General features: G+C 40.5%; 1 protein-coding gene across 5 annotated transcripts in view; it reads left to right on the forward strand.

Annotated features, from left to right (window-relative positions):
• TULP4 (TUB like protein 4) overlaps positions 1-20,107 on the forward strand; it is a 185,263-nt gene that overhangs the window by 3,601 nt on the left and 161,555 nt on the right. The window contains exons 2-3 of one of the 5 annotated variants that reach the window (XM_040597229.1): positions 1,076-1,274; positions 1,633-1,709. The gene's annotated coding sequence lies outside the window, so the exon portion shown is untranslated. Of the gene's footprint in view, positions 1-1,075; positions 1,275-1,632; positions 1,710-12,866; positions 12,932-12,978; positions 13,050-13,477; positions 13,999-20,107 lie in introns of those variants that run through there. The other 4 variants (XM_040597234.1, XM_040597233.1, XM_040597237.1 and 1 more) reach the window with 4 other exon arrangements.

The following is a 20,107-nucleotide window of genomic DNA, read 5'->3' on the forward strand; positions in this document are numbered from 1 at the left end:
CCATAAAAGTGTCCAATTTCAGTCAGCACCTAGGTTGAACTTGCAAAACTAGGGCTCTGAAAATATATAGATAAAACAAATGAACAAGTCTTTGGTCATATAAGCCAACACAGGCTGAGATGTATATCTTGCTGGCAATAGGCAATTGGCTATTGAAGAAAACAGTAAGCTTTTGTAATAATTCTTTTTGCAGTTCCAAATTCTACAGCAGATTCCGATCCTTTTCCTACACTGACTTGTTGATTATCCCACAAATGATCTCATTAAAGCTGGTGGTAGTTACTGTGAAATGAGGCATTACTCATTATATCAGAATTGGGTGTCATGTTTGTTTTGTAATTCAGACTTTGGGAAGGCTTACATGTGCTATAAATTAAGGATTTAATAAATTCGTGGAAGTTCATAATGATGGAAGAACAAATTCTTCCTGAACTAAGTCATTATCTTTGGTCTTATGACTTAACAGCTAATAAGAAATATAAAAAATAGCGTTTCTGATGGAAATACGATGTGGAGCTCTTTTATTTTTAATGTGGAATAGAAGTAATATTTTACCCATCTTTGTTTCATATAAAAAGATTTTCAGGACTGAAGAATTAACAATTTGAAGGCAGACCAGTAAGGGGAGCTCTTACCAGTATTTTAAACTGCTTTTTAAAAAATTGCTGCAGCGTGGGCAATGGTGGGACTTTCCATGCTTTGGAACATTAGTATCTGTCTCTCTGGATATGCTTTCAGCTGGAGATGAACATTCAACTTCAAAGGATCCTTCTAGGAAGATATTTGCAGCAGGAGATTTTGGCCATTTCGTAGATGTTTAGTTATCAGATGTTTTCTTTCTATGCTTAGGTGCACAGTCCTGTTACATGAAAATGGTGTGTTCAACCTTCAGATGTTACTGGTAGGACCATGTATCTCCACATCACTGGCCTGATTTAGGAGCTGTTCTGTATTAAGTTACATCATTTTCAGTGAGCATAAATCACAGAAATACATTGTTGATACAGTCTGAAGTAACTTTTATTAATTTTTTTCTCTTTATTTCCTCATCATACAAAATGCATGTGATTTGTAGGGAACCTGTTTCTCAGAGCACATGCCCCATACTGTATGGAAGACACTATTCAACCTTAACTGCATTTCAGTCTGCACTGGGAATTTCTGCATCTCTATCCTTATGGTGTTGCTAATAGTACACGGAAATGAAACATACAGAAAATTTCTCCCTCACTACCTCCAAAAGTGAAGTTTTACTGGTTTACACCTATATAAAGGTAAATTTCAGTATGTTCTTTAAACAAAAACCCCACACTACCTACCAGTTAAGTTTTAAGGGGGGAAGGGGTGGGGGGAGGGAACCTAATACCTTTGATACTGGTGGTTGTATTTTTCATATAGAAGAAAAAGTAATTTTCTCTCCTCTGACTGTGTAGCAGTAATAAGCAGATTAACTGCAGAATGGAAGCAGACTATAAAATTTCTGTCCAGTGAACAAATCTAAAAAATGAAAATTTTAGAGTAGTATTGTTAGCTTTTAGCTTTTTGTGCTTGAGGAATTCTAGGCTTTAGTAACAATGACAAGTATAAGGTTCCTGGAAATCTCATTTTCAAATTAATATTTTTCTCTTATAGAAGAAAAGCAGGCCCATAATACTCATGGAGGAATATGCTTGAACACACTAAAGAAAACCCATTTGACACCAGAACAGGTAATTGATTAGCCGTAAAATTAGCTTCTCAGGAGAGAAATGACATGCAAAATTTCTGGATGACTGTAGATTGAAGGAGTTTACTGTCAGAGCTATACAATTGTTCACTTTTCTATTATAGAAAAGAGGGACCCAGATGTAAATTACAGGATGTGCAGAATGATGGGTACCCTTGCAGATGTGAAGAGATCTTTAGTAGATAAGAAAGTACTGCACATTTCTACAATGTTGGCATAGCTGATATACTATCAGTAGTAAGAGTTAAACATACTAAGCAAACCTCTAATCTGTCAGCATTTTGTGTGTTGTGTTCCTGATCTTTGAAGCTAGAGGGTGAGGTAGGAGGATGAAACAGAAGGTAGGAAAGAGGGGGAAGAGTATTTTAGGCTTGTATCTAACATTTCCTGTTAATTCCAAAATTGAACAAGATCACAAGGAGCATAAGGACAAAATTGAGAGAGATTATATTCAAATTAATTTTAATTTTGTATCAAAAAATTTACTTGCAATTAACTAGAACCTAATTGGTTCATAGAATGTCCTGTATCAGAGCCAACTTATCACAAGGACTGGGAGAGCAAGTTTTCTTAATGTCATGCCTATCATTCTACCTTGCTTCAGTCCTGGACAGGACCACTTTTCCATGTGGAATGATAATGTAGTTTTGCTTCTTTTTAATCTCTGGATTTTCCTACACTGGCAGCTTTATTAGGTGCAAAATGTGTTTTGCATGTGTGTGGTATGTATATCATTAGTCCCGGAGAAGGTGCCAGGAAAGAATTCTCTTGCTGACTCTCATTGTGCCCTGGTAGCCATGGGAAGGACACAACAAAACTTGGGCTATCTGCTTTCTGAGGCAAGAACATGGACCCCTCACTTTCGTACTCCTATGGAGCCCAAAAGCATGTTGGAAATATTCAGCCACTGTTCCCTGGAGAAGGTGCCAGGAAGCAATTTTCTTGCTGGCTCTCACCATGCCCTATGTAGGTATACCAGAAGCTAGAGATTCAGCAGTGATGAGGAACCCTGGAATAATAGTAGCCTTCTGTATCAACCAGCTTGAAATTAAGATAGGAAAGAAAAATCTCTCTTCAGCTGTAATATGAAGCATGCTCCCTGCATTTGATTTTGCTTTTGGTCTAAACTGAGGCTAATTTTCTCTTTTAATTTTGGGAAATTTATAAAGTCAGTATAGCACTTAAAAGAGGCCTTGTTTCTTGAGGAATGTTTGAAATTGATATTTTCAAGCACAGCCATGGTGAGGTCGGTGTGATACGGGACTGTGACAGCTTTTTGCTGCTGGCCAGGTTGCCATTTGGGCGAAGACAGCTGCCAACAATGTTTGAGAGAAGCAGAAGAGTAGGGATGAGGAGTGGGCAAAGCTAAGCATCTGAACAAATCTCTGTAGAGGACCAGGGAACCTAAAGCCTTGGAACTAGTAAACATTTCCCCTTTTGGCTTTGAGTAGCTTTTTGTTTTTTTGTAAGCCATTTCTGCCTGTTTAGCGTGGTGTGTGACAGCAGGAGCCAGAAGGAAATGTTGGGAGAGGGAAGAAGGGATTCTAAGGGTGTATGTGTTTCAGAAGGTGGTTCCTAAAGTTGCTTGCTACAAGTATGAAAAACTAGACCAAGCTGAAACTGCCTTTTCAATATGCAGGGTTATTTTAGCTCATTTATTTTTTTAAAATGTACTACAAAACAAAAGGAACTGTGAAGGTGCTGGGAAGAACTGTTATTGTTTGAATTGCTAACTACAAGAAGCAACCAGCTATGCTTCTCAATTTGAAACAAGGATGGGGGGGCCTTCACATAGTGCATTTTTTCATTATCATCATATTTACATGACGATTATAACCAAAGCAAGTCATAGAAACAAAGAGAGGAGACTGATATAAATGGCCTAAGTTTAAGACTAGTGGTCAGACATTGGCAACACTTCGTCAGTGAGACTAATCACTTGTGCCAATATTTTAGTTTCTACTAGTCAGGAGACTTGCCTCAGGACATCCTGGGGGAAAAAACAAAATTGGGTCTGCTGGAAACTTGTCGTTCTTGGGTCAAGGGAATGTCAAAGTCTGGATTTTTCAGTCTCAAAACCTGCTACACTCAGACACGACAGGTACTTTTCTCCTTTGCCCTAGCACCCAGTATGTAATGATGGCAGTCATGCAAATTTGTATGCCTGTGACAACACAAAGTAGTGTAATAATGAAATATAATGTACAATTAAAAGGGTGATGTACAGATTTAATTATCTTCTCTTAAAAGTACAAGAATAAAAACACGTATGAGAATAACTTATGTGTGCACCAGTAAGTACTGAATGCAATTTATTCTAAGTATAATCTCTGGTGCCAAGTGATTGATCTTTTTTAATGAAGCAGGCATTTAAATATACGTAAATTGTGTAACAAGCGTTGAGAACACAGACAAAACACCAACTCATTAGTTCAAATTTCTTCCAGACGTTGGTAAGAAAATAATTAAAAAGTAACAAATATACAAAGCAAATATTAGCAAAACAATTAATGTTTATTCATGCAAATGTGAGCTTATTACCAAGTGCAGTAAACTTACTACTTGGATTTTTTCTGCTAGCTTTCAAGACCTGATCATATGGGATACTAAGCACTACATTTAACAGTAATTTTTTTACTTTTGCCTTACTACTAGAGCTGTGAAAATTAGTTCTCACTGAGAAGGGAAGATGTTAACAGCATTATTTTGTTGAGACTATGTCACCACTTAAAGAATAGCTCACCTTTAAGTTAACTAGTATGATCTGGTAGAGAAGTGAAAAGCCTGGCATTGCTCTATGTTCTCAAGCAGGTATCTTTCATGTGTCCTAATGTAGTTTTCCCCATCTGTAAAATAGGGATAAGGGTAATATTTTTCTGCTACTCCTACTAAACAGGACTGCGGCCTTGCTTTGTTTTCTGTCTATGCAAAATGCACAATAGAAGTCTGTCCTGCTCTCTGTTCCTATTGAAGTACCCTCTAGTAAAAGTAAGTGCTGGGGTACTTCATAACATACATAGGAAAATATGCATTCAATCATAGGAGATCTTACTATGCTAGTATGTTAGCTTACATACATGCATATTAAATGCTGCTGTTGATTAAAGAGTTTTAGGTCTTCGTAGCATCACATCCTGGCCTAACCACAGTTCTGAGTGACAGGATAGGAATATTCTCTGTGTTTCTGTGTTTCTGTGTCTGTATTTGTATGTATATGAATACACACACAAAAATAACTGTATGTCTTTCTGTGTGTGCATATATATGTATATACAGTGTGTATATATATAATCATTGCAGCTACAGTATGCTTATCTCAAGGGAGAAAGGTGCCCTTCCTTGCCCGACAATATTTATTACTATTTAGAGAGGAATGGGATGCTTTTGCTGTACTTGCACTGAGTAGCATCACTGTAAGCCTCAAGCAGGTGGTGGGGTTCTCAAGGGGGAACAAACATAGGAAACTAGGGTGCTAATAAGGATGACCAGACCTTTCACATCTGGAATTTATTTTGTGTACTTCTGAAATGGGTTAAAATGATCAGTGAGATCCCCAATCAGGCATTCATGTCAGTAAGTTGGGGTTTTTTTCTTTGCACATAGAGCCGCTTTTTACCACTGTATCATATTTTTCTGAAACCATAAAAAATGTGAGAGACAATTGGTATATTCATCATATTCTTGCTGTGTATTTTGCTACTATTAAATCTAGATTAAAATTATTTTTTTCAGTGGAGCAAAAGACCTTAAATACTTGATCGTGTTCCTTTATAGGCCTACCCACAGCAAACACAGGTATCATGCTGCAATTATGTTATTTTTTAAGAATTAACATTTGATTTTGCAACAGTCTTAGTATTTGTTGTGTTTCCTACTATGGAGGGTGATAGTGCAAAGGATACTTACTTGGGACTCGGTGATAAACTGTTAGAATTCTGGTGCTTAAGACCTGGAATATTTTGATGGCTTTTCTCTTATTCTTTCATATTTTTCAAGAACTCTCTCGGTTTTTTATTTGAATGTTGTCTCCATTGAATTTTGCAAAAAAATGATGGCTTAAGTTCTGCTGTGCTGTCCTTTTACTTGAACTGCTCATGAAACTATACTTTGAAATAAGAGGTTTTGAAGAATACATGTATATGGCATGGGTCTCTGTAGATTTAAGCCAAAAAAGATACAAATTTATATTTCAGCTGTTAAAGCGCTTGTCTGAAAAGCCTAGGGACCTTGGAAGTATTTCCACCAGCTGCTATTTATTTTAATATTCTAACGTGTGCTTTGCTGAGAAAGTTATATTAATTGCTTTTTTATATTGTGGACATATTCAGAGGTCTCGCTTTGAACTAGGGTTTCACAATGCTGAACTTACAAAATGCTTAAGAAGGGGGCGTAACCTGATGTAGCAAATGAAATAGGCGAAGATTGACTGTGCATGTTTAATAGAGTAAAATATAGATAGAATCATGACTGTTTCTCCTGGCCCTTCTCTGTACCCATTTCAAGTTTAATTTACCTTTCTTTAATGTAATTGATCACAACTGTATGCAGAATTCTAGGTGAAGTCTTCCCAATACCAGTGCAATAGCATTTATATTCCAGATCTGTCCTGGGAATCCTGGGAGTATTAGCCTCTTTCATGATCTCATCAGATTGACGCCTTATGGATATTCAGTTCCTGACAGGCAGATACAGGTTTTCCTCATCCTCTCCTTTCAGTAGATGCCTTCAGTTTAAAATGAACATTTGTAAGTCCTTCAGTTCATGATTTTGAACTTTGTACTATCATATTTCATCCCACTTTTTTTATTAGTCTGCTTCTGTTGGTCATCCACTCTTTTCAGATTATTTTTTTTGTGGTTTGTTCTAGGCTATGTTGTTGATTCAGGTTTGTGTCATCAGCAAATTTTAATAGCATACTCATGTTTTTGTTCTAAGGTTAACTAACAGAAATATTTAAAAGGTCAGTATCATGACTGATTGTTCAGGGACTCCATTTATAGTATCTCCTAAGTCTGTTTTCTTTGGAGCACCATCCATTGCCGTCCTTATTAGTTCCCATCCCTTGCCCTCTGTACTAATCCTCATCTCTTCAGTTTAATTAATATCTTGTGTGGCATCATTTGAAATACTAAGTAAAGTTCAAAAAAACCAAACCCACATGAATATATTTCCCTTCTTTAGCACATCAGTTTTCTGACAAAGAAAAAAAATGCAAAAGTTGCATTTCTATTCAACTTTGTGTATATCGTCCCATTTTCCCATTTACCAAAGTGGGTTTGTTCTTATCTACAAAATGTTTGTCAAGTTCTTATGTACCACTCACACCAGATGGGTAAATCTGAGCTTGCCCTTACCGTTCTTTCTTGAGTACAGGTACAACGTCTTCTCTTACATGTGCTAAGGCTGGCAGACTTCATTAAAAAAAAAATTGTTGTCACTTTTAATGTGTCAGTTCTTTTAGTATCCTGAGATGATATCTTGTTTTCCCTGTTCAGGTTACATTAAGCTCCTTGAAGAAGCCAGTGGGGGGCGGGGAATGTATGTCGAAAGTTGGAGCTGCTTCCACAAGAAAAATTAGGCAGGAGGAAGCTGGAGTGAACAGCCAGTCAAGTGGAGGGTTTGGTTACTCATCCATCAGCCTAGCTATTCTTCTCAGTTGCTGAGGAAATCCTTGCTCTTTTTGGGTAATCTGCTCAGGCAAGCTGACTTGTTTCTGTTTTTCTGATGTGTTCCTCTGTAGTGGAGGAAAATTACAAGATTAGGTCCATCAAAAGGAAAATGCCTTTTGGAATCAGTTGAGCATATAAAGCTAGCAAAAATGAGTTAAGTTTGTGTGTGGAAAAAGTACAAGTGAATAATGAGCACACGAAAAAAGTGAGCAGGTTTGCATGCAAAACCCTCAAATGCATTAAAAATGTGATAGTTATCCACTTGGCAATCCAGACAGAGGTGAAGAAAGAAGATAGAATAACAGAGGCATCTACAAGAACAGTTTTCCTCTTGTGAAAAATACACTTAAGTACCTATGCTAGATTAGGTCCTGTGAGGTAGTGTTCTACAAGGTGAACTGTTCATGTCCTTTATTTTACAACACATAAAGACAATTAGCATTTTTTTTTCCTATTTATTTTAATTTAGGGTATTTTGGTATTTCTCAGCTTTCCTTTCTTTGCTGAAGGACTGAGAAACTGGAGTGAAATAATGACATACCTTAATCTGATTTTCAGGCTTCTTGGTTGTGTAGCTGATGTGGTTGAATTGGGAGCTCTTTAAGATCTTTACTTGATTATTTTTGTTGTTATATTTACTTTTAACAGCTTGTAATGGAAATAAACTGCACTAAAAGGCTACATTTCGGTGTCTGCATACTGATGGACTTGGGGTTCAAAAGAAATCTGTATTTGCTCAAACATAGCTGAAATCCCTATGGCTAGGAGGGGTAGGGACATTTGAAGAAATCCATCCAGTGCTGTCAGCCACAGACATTTCAGATTGCGCAACTGCAACTGGAGAATTTTGTCTGCTTGAAACCTGTAAATATTAATGGACACATGGGTGTTTGGTCCATGTTTCTAAGAAATTCATACCAAAATCTTACCCTGAGCTCATACATCCTTCTACATCCATTCTACTAAATATCAGGAAGTCCAACTCGGGAGTTGTAAAGCAGCAATACTGATGCAGTCTTCTGAAAATGTACTGGCCAGCAGCAAAAAAAGGCAGTCACTGTCTGATGGGGGCAGCCCTTGTAGGTGATCAGAGCAATGACAGATGTGAGCAGGATTTCCCTTTATATCTCTGTTCTAGACTGAAATGGAATGAAATAATTTTTTCTGTTGGCAGTTTTAAATGATGTATTTTTCAGAAAGTCAGGAGAGACTTTCAGTGCAGAGACCTCAGTCCTGCAAATACTTAGGCATATTAGTTTGTTGAAGTCAGTTATTGATATGTTTTTATGGCAATAAGGCTTGAGTGGGGATTTAACAGCATGCCTGTGTTGAACTCGTTTTGCTTACTTTCTAATGATTACACCTGAACGATGCAAGAACTATTTTTTTTTTTTTTTTAATAGAATTAGGCCACTTTTCCCTTGGGTAACTCTTGAACTGTTTTTTGTTTTTCCCTTTTCCTACCCCAGTTATCTGGACTTACTAGATCTGCAGTTTTAAATTAAACTGTCTTTAAGATGAGATTAATTATGAAGAGCTGCATCCCCAAAAGATATTTTAAAAAGCACTTTGAGTTAAGCTAAGGCATTCAAAAGAATCTTAGTAATAATGGTTACACTAGATTTTTCAGGTGTGCTTTCCTTTTTTCATAGAGCATATGGAACACCTCTAGAAAGTTATTGTGTTATTTTAAAAAAAAACACCCTTGACTTCACATGTAAAGAATATATAGAGAACTATCATCTCACCCAGTTCTGGGAATATAATGCCTTCAGAAATCAGAGTTTTGTTCTTTGCAGTACTAATGTTGCTTGCATTTGGAAGGCAACCAAGGCCTGTGCTTTGCTTCCCGGCCCAACATGCCCAAGTTGTATAAATGAGCATGAACAGAATGTGCTTGTGAATTGGGAAGACATCATGAAAAGTGAAATGACATGGGGGAAAAAAATTGTCTGCAGTGAAAACATTTTGTGTGAGAGAGTATGAATATTTTACCTGAAGAGAAAAAAATTGCGATGTTCTGGTTGGGCAGACTAAGGAAGGTCAGTTGAAGTTGTGTCCTTGTGTTTTCTTTTTGAAATAAAAAAACCTGACATTCAAAAAAGTTCATGTAGTTGCTCGTAGGCAAGTGGGTTTTATTATTTGCCTTCGTTGAATGGTGATAGCTAGTTATTTTAAAGGTGTCCAAATTAAAAAAAAAAAAAAAAGAGAGAGAGAGAAAGAAGAAGACGGTATTATGAGAAAATCTTCCTGGAAAAGAGGCCAGCCTTTGTTTTCTTAGGGGATTGTGAATATGGGATTAATGATTTATAGCAGGGGTCCTCAAACTATGGCCCTCCAGGGTCCTCAATCCGGCCCCCGGTATTTAAAGACCCCCCCATCCCCCTAGCCGGGGGTTGGGGGGGGAACCAAGCAGCCGCAGATGACTGCCTACCACTTCATCTGCGCGCCGGCCCCCTGGTTAAAAAGTTTGAGGACCCCTGGTTTATAGGAATGGCCAGATACTGGAGTAGCTGCTTACTCTAACAGCTGGGTAAGGTTTAAAAGCATAGGCCTGGTCATAACTGAAATGAATGGAGTTGAGTTCTGTCTGAAAAGGCATGTTTCTTACTGTCTTTGACCTTAAATTCACAATATTCCAACAGTAAAAATGAATTTACAAACTGTTCTGTACAGTTTCTTGACTGATCTTTTATTATCCAGTCAAGTTGGCTAGGTAACTCAGCTTTTCTTTAGATCAGTAATACACAGAAGTGAGTAGAAACAGCTTTTAAAAAAAAAAATCTGTGGTTTTTAGCTTCATAATAAAATTAACAATGTTGCATAATATGATTTTGATAACACAATTTTAGGTTAATGTCTCTATTCATTTGTACTGCTGAAGTTGCATGAAGAGTTGCAGTTGGACTACTGAAATGTTTATGCTGTTAGCTCCATAATATAATGAACTGGTGCTTTAAGTCAAGGGATGTCTTCCTCCAGCTCCTCGAAGGGATGGAGTAGACTAGTGAAGGAAAAGGTTGTCTCTCCACTTTGAGTTTTCTGTGTTTTGTACATATCTTTAAAAAATAAGTTGAAGTGTGAATTAAGTGAGTTTTTAAACGCTTAATTATCCTACCAATGTATCTTTAGTCATGGAAAAAGTTCAAAATAGTAGTTGCGCAAAACATGATGCAATACAGTAGTGGTATTTTCCTCAGTGTGATCTGCCTTTGCATTTATAGAGCAGCAGTGTCCTGCTGGCAAATTAAAAGAGCATGTGTTATTGCTATAAATAATAGAAGTTTTGACTTCTCTTTTCACTTCGGAAGCTGAGGCCTTATCTTAACTGCAGGGACACTTCTGGGTTTGAATCACTCAGATTATGGGCTTGATTTGAGATTGCTGTGGCTCCCCTTCTGCATGTGGGTGAATGCTGTAGTTCATCCTTGACGTGGAATCAGGTCTTGCTGGATTCACATGTGCAGATGAAAAAGGTGGGGAATTGCCTCTCTGTTGCAAGGTTTAAACACAGTCTGGTTCTAGTCCCTGGGACTCTGTGTGAATTATTACTTTTTTTAATAAATGTGTTGTGTTGATAGACTAAAGCTAGAGCAACGAGCGACAATAAGCGTTCATCTTCCTGTGTATTTTTCTTCACTCCTCAACACGTAGTAGGGTGCAGAATGGGTAGGACCTCCTGCAAGGAATTACTCAAAGTCACGATCGTAGTTTGTAGAGGCTGGCAAACAACTACCAGACATAGTTTTCTCTTGCGATGATGAACGCAGCTACAGACAGCTTCTAGTACAGCTGAGAGAAGAGACTAGTAGGCAATACTGTTATACTGTGGTTAGGGTGTCAGGGTGGAGAGGGCAGGATTACAAAGGGGGTTAAAGCTGAAGCAGTGTTTTGGAAACCCCTCTGTGATGTTTTTTGCGTGAGTACCTAGACTTAATTTTTGTGATGGCCTGTTCATTCAGAATTGAGCTAAGGCACAGATGGGTTAAGTTAAACAAAAGAATTGAGTGATGCAGTGGTTTTAACTGTTTCAGCCCCTCAAAATCTTCTACTGAAGAAGTAATCCCAGTATGGGATTACTTTGGAGTAATGTAAGCCTACCAATAAAGGGGTTGTGGTGGTGGTGGCTGTCTTTTGTAGCCATCCAGAAGGTAATTTGGGTACCCTGGTCTTCTCTGCTTACCAGTTGATAACTACTGTAACGCACCCCAAAATGGAGCCCTAACTCCCTGGTAACTTTTTATTGCATTTCAACTATAGGGCTGTTACTCTACCTTTAAGAGATGCCCGAGGTTTTAGCCTGTGCAGTGCAACTGAAAATCTTTAATAAAAAACCAACTTTTTTCTAAATAGGTATTATATTGACAGATGAAATTTACACCTAGCTCTAACATGTTATCTCAGGCTTCAGTCTTCCAGGTTTTCACAGACCTAGCTGATTCTCTGGCAGAAAGTTTGGCCCCTTCTTGCTATAGGTCATAAGAGAAAATCCTTATGGAGCTTTGGGGAATGGTGTGAAAAATATTTACCTTTTTAGTTTCTGAAATGGGCAGTAGGTTTTGATTACTGAAGGCAGCATGGGATTGGGCCTTTTCACTTCCCACTCCCCAGGCACTGTTCTTCAGGTGGCTTTTTAGAGCGGGTAGTTACAGTTTGTTCCTGGTTTCCTTAAACTACGAAGTACTCTGCACTTCGCGTGTTTAGGCATTTTTGTTGCTTCTTTCTGAAGAAGGGGAATGTGCACTGGATATAATATCAGAATGCATCTGCAGTTTGTTTGCAACACAAATCCCTTTTTACTGAGGCTCCCCCAGGCCTTGCAGTGCCGAAAACTCTGGATTGTGTCCTGAACGTGGCGGGTTTGGAGCCAGAGGCATTCTCTCCCGTAAGGCACCCCTGGACGCGCTACCATAAGCATTATTTTCTGGGAGCAAAGACTACGCTTAGCGAGGGGCACTAGTCAACACAGCTGATTTTCACTCGCCGTGGCTTTTGGTTTAAAATGCGGGACCACAGCGGCGCCGGCAGCCGCGCTGTCTGCGGGGCGGGGGGCGGTGGTCCCGTGCCCCGGCCCCGCTCCCTCCCCGCGGGCCGCGGCGGGGAGCACTCGGCTGCCAGGTAACTCCGCCGCCATGCGCAGCCGCCGCTGTCCCTAGCGCAGCTGCGGCTTCTTTCTCAGAGGGAAGTGAGGGGCTGAGGGAGGACGGGGACGCGGTGGCGGCAGCCTTGCCTCCCCCCGCTCCGGCTGTCTCCCCTTGTCAAACAAGCTGTTATCACGTCGCGTTACAGTGTCGCGCCGTCATGGCGCCGGCGGGACCCCACGAACGGTCCGTGGCCTTGCAGGGGGCGCCGGGGGCTGCCCGCGGCTCCGCGGGGGAGGGTTTGGGGCTGCCCCACCCGCCCCCCGGCCCGGCCGAGCGGCCCCGGCGCTGCGGGAGAGCAGGCGGGGGCGGAGCGGGCCGGGGAAGTGTGGCGGTCACGTGGCGGGGGTCACGTGGCGGGGGAGTCGGGCCCAGCCGCCGCCGCTCCGGTAGCGGTGAGAGAGGGAGCCGGGAGGGAGGGGGAGGCGCGCGGGGCCGGGGCGGGCGCGGGGAGGGAGCCCGGGGGTGCGAGCGGCCGCCGCCGGCTCCGCCGCCGCGCCGCGCCCCGCCGAGGTGAGTGCGGGGGGGAGGGGGCGATGCGCGGGGCAGGGCCGCAGGGCGGGGGCGCCGCCGGGGGCGGGATGGCGCGGGCGGCTGCGGGGCTGTTTTCATTCCGTGCCGGCAGGGCGGCCCGTTTTTTGGTTTGTTTTTTTTCTTTTTGGGGGGGGGGGGGGGGGTCGGTGGTGTGGTGTGGTGGGTGTCCCGGGGCGCCGCCGGGACTCGCGCATCCGCTGTGTGCCGCGCTCCGCGTTCGCCGTGTGGCGCTCCCCCGCGCGCCGGAGGGGCACCGGGCGGGCCGGGCACCGGCCGCGGCTGGCGCCGTTCCTGCCGTCGCGGGCACGGCGGGCGGGAGCCTGGCGTCTGGCCCCGGCCCCGCGCCTTCCCGCGGAGCTGCGGCTCCGGGCGGTGCGGCTGGGGGGTCCCCGCCCTCCCCCGGGGGCTGCCGCTCCGCCTCGCCGGGTGGCCGGGGGCCGGCGGGAGCCCGGGGCGGCGGCGGCTCCGGCATCACCCGTGCCTCTCCGCGCGGTCGCGCCGCCGTGCTCAAAATGTTGTGGGTTTTGTTTTTTTTTTTCCCTTTGCATCGCCCCCGCCTTTCCGGGAGCGGGGAGCTGGGACATTTGCCCCGCGATAGGGTGACATTCCCGAGCGGGTGCAACTCCCTCGCGTTCTTTTGTGTCGTGCCCTCGCATCGCGCCTTGCGATACGTGCCCGCGTGCGGGCGTGTTCAGCACCGCGCCTTCCTCTGGGTTTCCCAAAAAGTGCAGGAATCGTTCACCCCATTCCCTGCTGAAATTTGACTTAAACGTGACAACGGCTGTGGGGGTCGGATCAGAGGTGCGCCTCGTGCAGAGGCCGGGTTCTGCGCGTGGCGTGGCGGGTGGCGGATGCTCGGGAACGCCGTGACCACCGGGTGCCGTGCTGCGACGCCCTGGGAAGCCGGCCAGACCGCCAGCGATCTGAGGTTAAAGGACTTCCCAAGTCACATCTGACAGTTTAGGACTTAAGAGCCCTTTTTCTTCTCATGGCTTAGATACACGTCTTTTCAAAAAAGAATGATACAAAGGCCTCTTAATAGAAAAGTTTTTTCTATGCCTTCTTCAAAAAAATGCAGTTGTGCTTATATTATTGTCATAGGCAATTTCATTTTGCCAGGGTGAAATTTGCCTGTCCCACGTATTACTGATTTGAGAGCAATGTACTGTGTTTTCAGTAGGTGAGAGGTATTTGTAATGGATATTTTCTGTGCATACAGCAGCTGTAAATAACAAAATTGGGTTTTAATGTCTGTTTTCACAGGTCATTTGCAAAATTTAAATCTTAAAACCTAAAATAGCTTTTAATAAAATGCAGGATAATAAGAACTTGGTCAAAATAGCAAGTGTTGTACTGTAATACGATATTGACAGCTTTGAAGAGGCTTATATGAATATGAACCATGATCATTTAACTATTTCTATTTAAGTTTAAAGAATGAAGTTGTACAAAAAGAAGAGGTTTATTAATAGAACCAATTTCTCATTACCTCAAGATTTCTGGTAAATTTTTCTCAGCAATACCATCGTAAATTTTTCTGTAGTAGCAAAATCTTGGTGATCCCTAGGGATGCTAGCTATCAGCTTGATCTTGCAATCCTAGTTTATAAAATAGCTTCATGCCGGGAGCTCCTAACCTGATTGCTCTTATAAGGAACATTTGCACGAGTGGGCCCCGTTTTTCACAGGCGTTGTGAATGTTAGAAAAAATAGAACTATTTCAGAAAACTACATATCCCCCCACGCCTCCGTTGGAATTTTATAAGAAGGTCATTACCAGATTCTTGGGGGCTGAAAGGGGGTAGTGGGTTGGTGTGTGTGTGTATATATATTTAAAAGATTAAAAATAGCTTAGAAAAGTGACAGCTATAACTGTTGTGAATGACTTTCATGGAAAGATGATAATTTTTTTAAAATTTTTATTTGTACATCACATCACTGCTTCTAACAACAAGACTGGAATTTGGTCTCACCTAATCAAAGATGTTTATTCTAAAACCCTTAGTATATTTTACTGTACTATAAAAACCCTACTCACTTTGAGCTACACTGAGCTCATGATGGACAGTTTATTCAATATATTTCCTTCATTAAGTTGATTAGTAGATTTCAATGGTTCTATTGTAAGCTTACACCAAAAAAGCTGTTGCAGCGCAACTTTTCTTAGCTCATTGAGTAATTTTTATTGCAAGAAATGGTTGCTTCAGCTAAACTTTCAAACAAAATTAGTTTTGTTTGTGACTAGCCTCTAGAAAAAGTTGTACTCATTTTATGTAATTTTTAAGTATATTTATAATACACAGCTTTTAGAAGTACTTTTCATCAGTAGGTTTCAAAGCACCTTGCAAAAGAATTCAGTGTAATTATTCTCTCCTTATCTAAGGGTAATTATTCTCATCTTATCTGGTGCTCATAAAGAGATCATTGTCTGCCTGTGATCACTGTAAGAAACTTTCTAAGAAGGTCCAACAATAAAATCAGATTTTTGATTTAATTTTCTTCTACAATGAAACCCACAAACTCACCTTTCTGTTTTGTACAGTTTTTCTGTTGCAGCATTTTTATGTCATTAATGATGCCTGAGGTTGTTTATTGATTTACCATCCATACCAAGGTTGGAAGTCTGCGCTTTAAGTAGGACAGATTTCTCTTCTTGGTGTCAGAAGAGACCCTGCTGAAGGCTTAACCAAATTCACTGATGAGTTAGGGAACGATTCAGAACAGTTTCTGTTAAGGTTGTCGGAGTAGTAATGGTGCATGTCTGGTTCAGTTACTGCGGAGCTTGCCTGCTAAGGGAGTTTGTACTGATGTCTCTTGATATTTAACAGGGGAAAAAAGTGTGTTTGTATGCAGAGCTGCTATAAATGGTATGGAATCTCACATTTCATTTTTCTGAGTGGAACTGGTGGTTCCAATCACCTTTGGTGTCCCATTTTTGTAACGTGTCCGGTAGCAGAACAGGCTTCTGATGTTAGAGGTGTGAAGTACCCACCCTTAAATTGTTGTTTTCCAACCACCTCTGTCAGTTGGGGTTTGCAGATGATGATCACTAATCTTAATATTGGTAAATTTTAATAGTTTAGTTTAAGACTTGAGGTCTTCTACTGGGTTGATATTTTGTAAAATAGGACAGAACACCATGTATTTTGTTTTCAATTCAAGACAATACATTAAAGCATTGTCATTTAGAGATAAAATACAAGTTAGGAAATGTATGTAATGGAAGGATTACAATTTGGGAGCCATGCAGTATACTATATACTAAATAGTATGGGACCTGTATTCCCACATAGTGTAATGATGTTGAGAAACATGAGCTCGTATAACTTAGATCTTAGTCGTAAACCTTTTATTAAAGGGGATGAAGGCTTACCTGCTGTAATGAAATGTTTGCCAGCAGTCTTGCAGGTGTAGTCAGTGATTTCAGTTGACTCTCTGTAGAAACAATGCCTGCTTGTTCCAGGCTAGCATCTGGACTTCAGTTAGATCTATGTGGATCCCGATTATTTGGAAGAAAGGTTCAGCAGGAAATGTTCTGAGATGACCAGTTTCAAAAAGAAGTTTTTCTGCCCATTTCTGTGTTCGTTGTTTTTGTGTGACTTTTTGTTTTGATCCATGCTTTTGTATTTGATCCGTTATTTCTGTGTTGTGTGATTTTAAACTAATGCCTTTGTTTACATCGATTTACAGTACTTAAAACTTTAGTATCTTTTAAATGGTCTGTGATAGTAATTTTTGCTTTGTGCTTATACCCATAAAAGACCTTAGTATTCCTCAGCTGCACATCTTATCCATGATAGCTGTAATATATCCAAGCTGGCCTGGAGAACCTCCCACTGGAAAGCTGGGCTGTTTGTGTAGCGTGGAAGTCCTGAATCATTTGATTGTTGCTTTCTGCATAGTTTCAGAGCTAGAAGGCCCAGCTGGTAGTCATACACTTTCCTAGTACCCTGGGTCTGAATAGTCTCCCAACATCCTTGCCTGCTGTGAAGTATTCCTCAAAGCACGAGTGTGAAGATTAATTCTCCCATTAGAATATAAAGATCTAGCATTTCTCAGAACTAGTATCAATCCATCCTATCAGTTCTTCCTCTGCTTTGTACATGCAATGGAATAGATTGCTCTCCTTTGAAGACACTCTTCTCATCAAATACTTGTTGAAGCAAATCTCTTGCAGCTAAACTAATTTCTAAATAAAATCATATATCTCTTGTTTCATTAGTTTGAAGAATAATTGCAAGGTAAATTTTGGAAGAAGGCCAAACCCATTCACATAGCCATTCAAAGAAAATTACTGCAAATACTTTACCAGTGGTACCTGGCACCATTTAAGCAGATGAAAGACATAGAAAGGAGCCAGAAATGTTGCACACAATATGAAAAAAGATAATCTCTGTGTATTAGGAATACAATAGAAGAGCAGTGTTTTTAAAGATAAGTAGCAAATAAAGTTGCTGCGAAAAACAAAGGTTGGCTGCCTGCTGTGATTGTGATGGATCACAGTCCACAGGAGGCTTCTTTAGTTGGAGAAAGACCACAGCTAACAAAATTCTTGAATTGTTAGAGGGAGAGAGTGGTCTCACTTTTATCCTGTTCTGGGTGCTGTACTTAGTATAGTGGGAACCCTGGTTTGCTGAGCAGCCAGGCATTACTAGCAGTGTTATTGTTGCCTGGGCTTGATAAGGAACAGATCTCCTTATTCTAATGGCATGGTGGAATGATTCCAGGAAATCCTTTCAGTTGTAAATAACTGAAAAATGAAACAAAACCCCAAAGATCTACCTGTCTAAAATCTGAATAAAATATACAAAAGGGAGATTGACTAACACAAATCCTGTCTTGGAGATAATACAGCCTGTAGATAATAGTTAATGTTCTATAAGAATATCAGAAATGTTACTCATAAAGCTATTTTAAGTGTTAAATAAAACTTGAAAGGGGGAGCGATTTCAGCTAAGGGAGAAGGAGCGAGGGTTATATATTTGTGGTGTCTTCCCCAGATCTCGTGAGTGATGCAAGTATGTTAAGAACTGTTACTATATAAATATCTTGGCTGCCATGCAAGTGCCCTACATAGTGTTTGGAAAGGAGGGAATTGAACAGTGTAGGTGTTGAACTAGCTTTGGATATTTTACCTGCCTTTTCCCAGGCACAAAACCGCAGACCTAAGAATGATCTATCAGCTCAGACCAAACGTGTTTCTACATCAGTATCTTGTTTTTAACGGTGAATGATAGCAGATGCCTAAGGGAGAATATCATAGGGTGTGCAAATAGCTGAACTTCTGAAGAGAAGTATCGCTGGCTTCTAACGGGATGCAGTTTAGGAGTCTCTGGGCAGGTGATTTGGTATTTAATAATATGGTTTTTAACAGTTGTGGTGAATTTATGCAATCTCTTTTTGAACACTTGATAGCTTTAGCGTCTGCGGCATCCTGTGACATAAGAATAATGGAAGTATAATTGCCAATTTTTAGTTAGGCTGTTGCCAGCTTAACAGTTACGATCCTCCACTCCTTTTGTTTTGCATGGTAAAAGATCCTGTTATTTTTAATTTGTGAAATTTGATACGAAACTTTTATAATTGAAGTTGAGTGCTTGAGGTGTTCATATGGAATACCAGGCCTTTCTTACTGAGAAATATAAAAAAACTCTACATAAAATCTTCTCCATTTCAGTAATGTCCAGTTTGTTTACGCTTTGCATTTCTCTTAAAACAGAACCCGAGAACTGCTTATAGCCAGTTTTGCTCCTGGCAGTGTATCTTTTTGTGAAGACTGGTGTTCATCCCTGTATATGAATTGTGTCTGTAGAAACATGAGCATAAAAAGCTTGCTTTTGAAAAGTAATTGCCAAGTTCGTAATTGTTCATAAGAATGAAGAAAGTTTATATTGAGATTTTGTTGTGAAGTTTCTGTAGTTGAATAGCAGAGGACAGGTATTACGCTCATCTTTATCATATGTTTATCCAAAAGATGATGTAAGGCATTCCTGAATAATGTGGAAGCAGAACAGTGTGTAAAGGAACTCTTTCCTACAGTCAATACCGGAACTTTCACTTCATCCGTAAAGAAACAGTGATATAAATCAAATGGGCTTGATTTGCCTTTCCAGACTTGGGTTACTCTGGAGACTGCTGAGGACGTTTCCAGTTTGGTATGGACTTATCCCTGGCATGGATTCCTCATCTTGAGTGGTAGGGTTTGTAGGCAGATCTTTAAAGATGTGTGATGCCTAAGGCAAAGGATCGTTTATGGCAGTGTACATATATATATATATATATGTATATATGTGTATATATATGTATTTTTAATTTGTCAGAACAGAAAATGGGGCAGCAGCTCCTATTGTCTGGTAATTCTTTATGAATTTATTTAAGTGAAGCAATGAAAGTGGTTGAATTCTAGGAGAGAGATTTAAATAAATGTATTTGAATCTTAAAATGACATGGGAAGCTATGCAGTGAAAATCTGCTATCTTGCATGAATGACCAAGAGATAAAATTAAACCAGCTCATGTTACAGGTATGTGATTTGGAACCAAACCATTTGCAGTTTTTCTGAAGCGGAGATGAAGATATGAAGGGGCGGGGGGGAGGGTAGGTTAGAGAGATGGGAGAAGGAATGTGGTTCTTTTGGAGATACCTCTAGTAAACCCTATTATGAATTATAATAGACCAATATGAGCAAGAGTTAGTCTCTCAACAACAAAAACTTCAGTGCACCAACAGGGTTATATTAAAAGCAAATGTATATCATAGGATTAAGTGATAAAGTCCTCTTCCTCTGAGTTACAGGTCTTCCAGAGGTGGATTCCTTCCAGATTTTGACAGCCTGCTGAGGAGTCATTTGTTTTTCCTTTATACCAGTAGAATAACCCAAACATGTATGAAATCCAATATACGTTATTTCCCAGTATTGTTAAGAGAATTTTTGAATTGGAAAGTCTGTTCACTGGACCTGTAATAAGGTTGAGGAAAATATACTGTATAAAAAAGTGTAATTTGAGCTCAGTCCTAGTGCTAGGAGTAGGTCTGTAC

The sequence above is a fragment of the Falco naumanni genome, chromosome 6, assembly GCF_017639655.2.
Source record: "Falco naumanni isolate bFalNau1 chromosome 6, bFalNau1.pat, whole genome shotgun sequence".
Classification (NCBI taxonomy): domain Eukaryota; kingdom Metazoa; phylum Chordata; class Aves; order Falconiformes; family Falconidae; genus Falco; species Falco naumanni.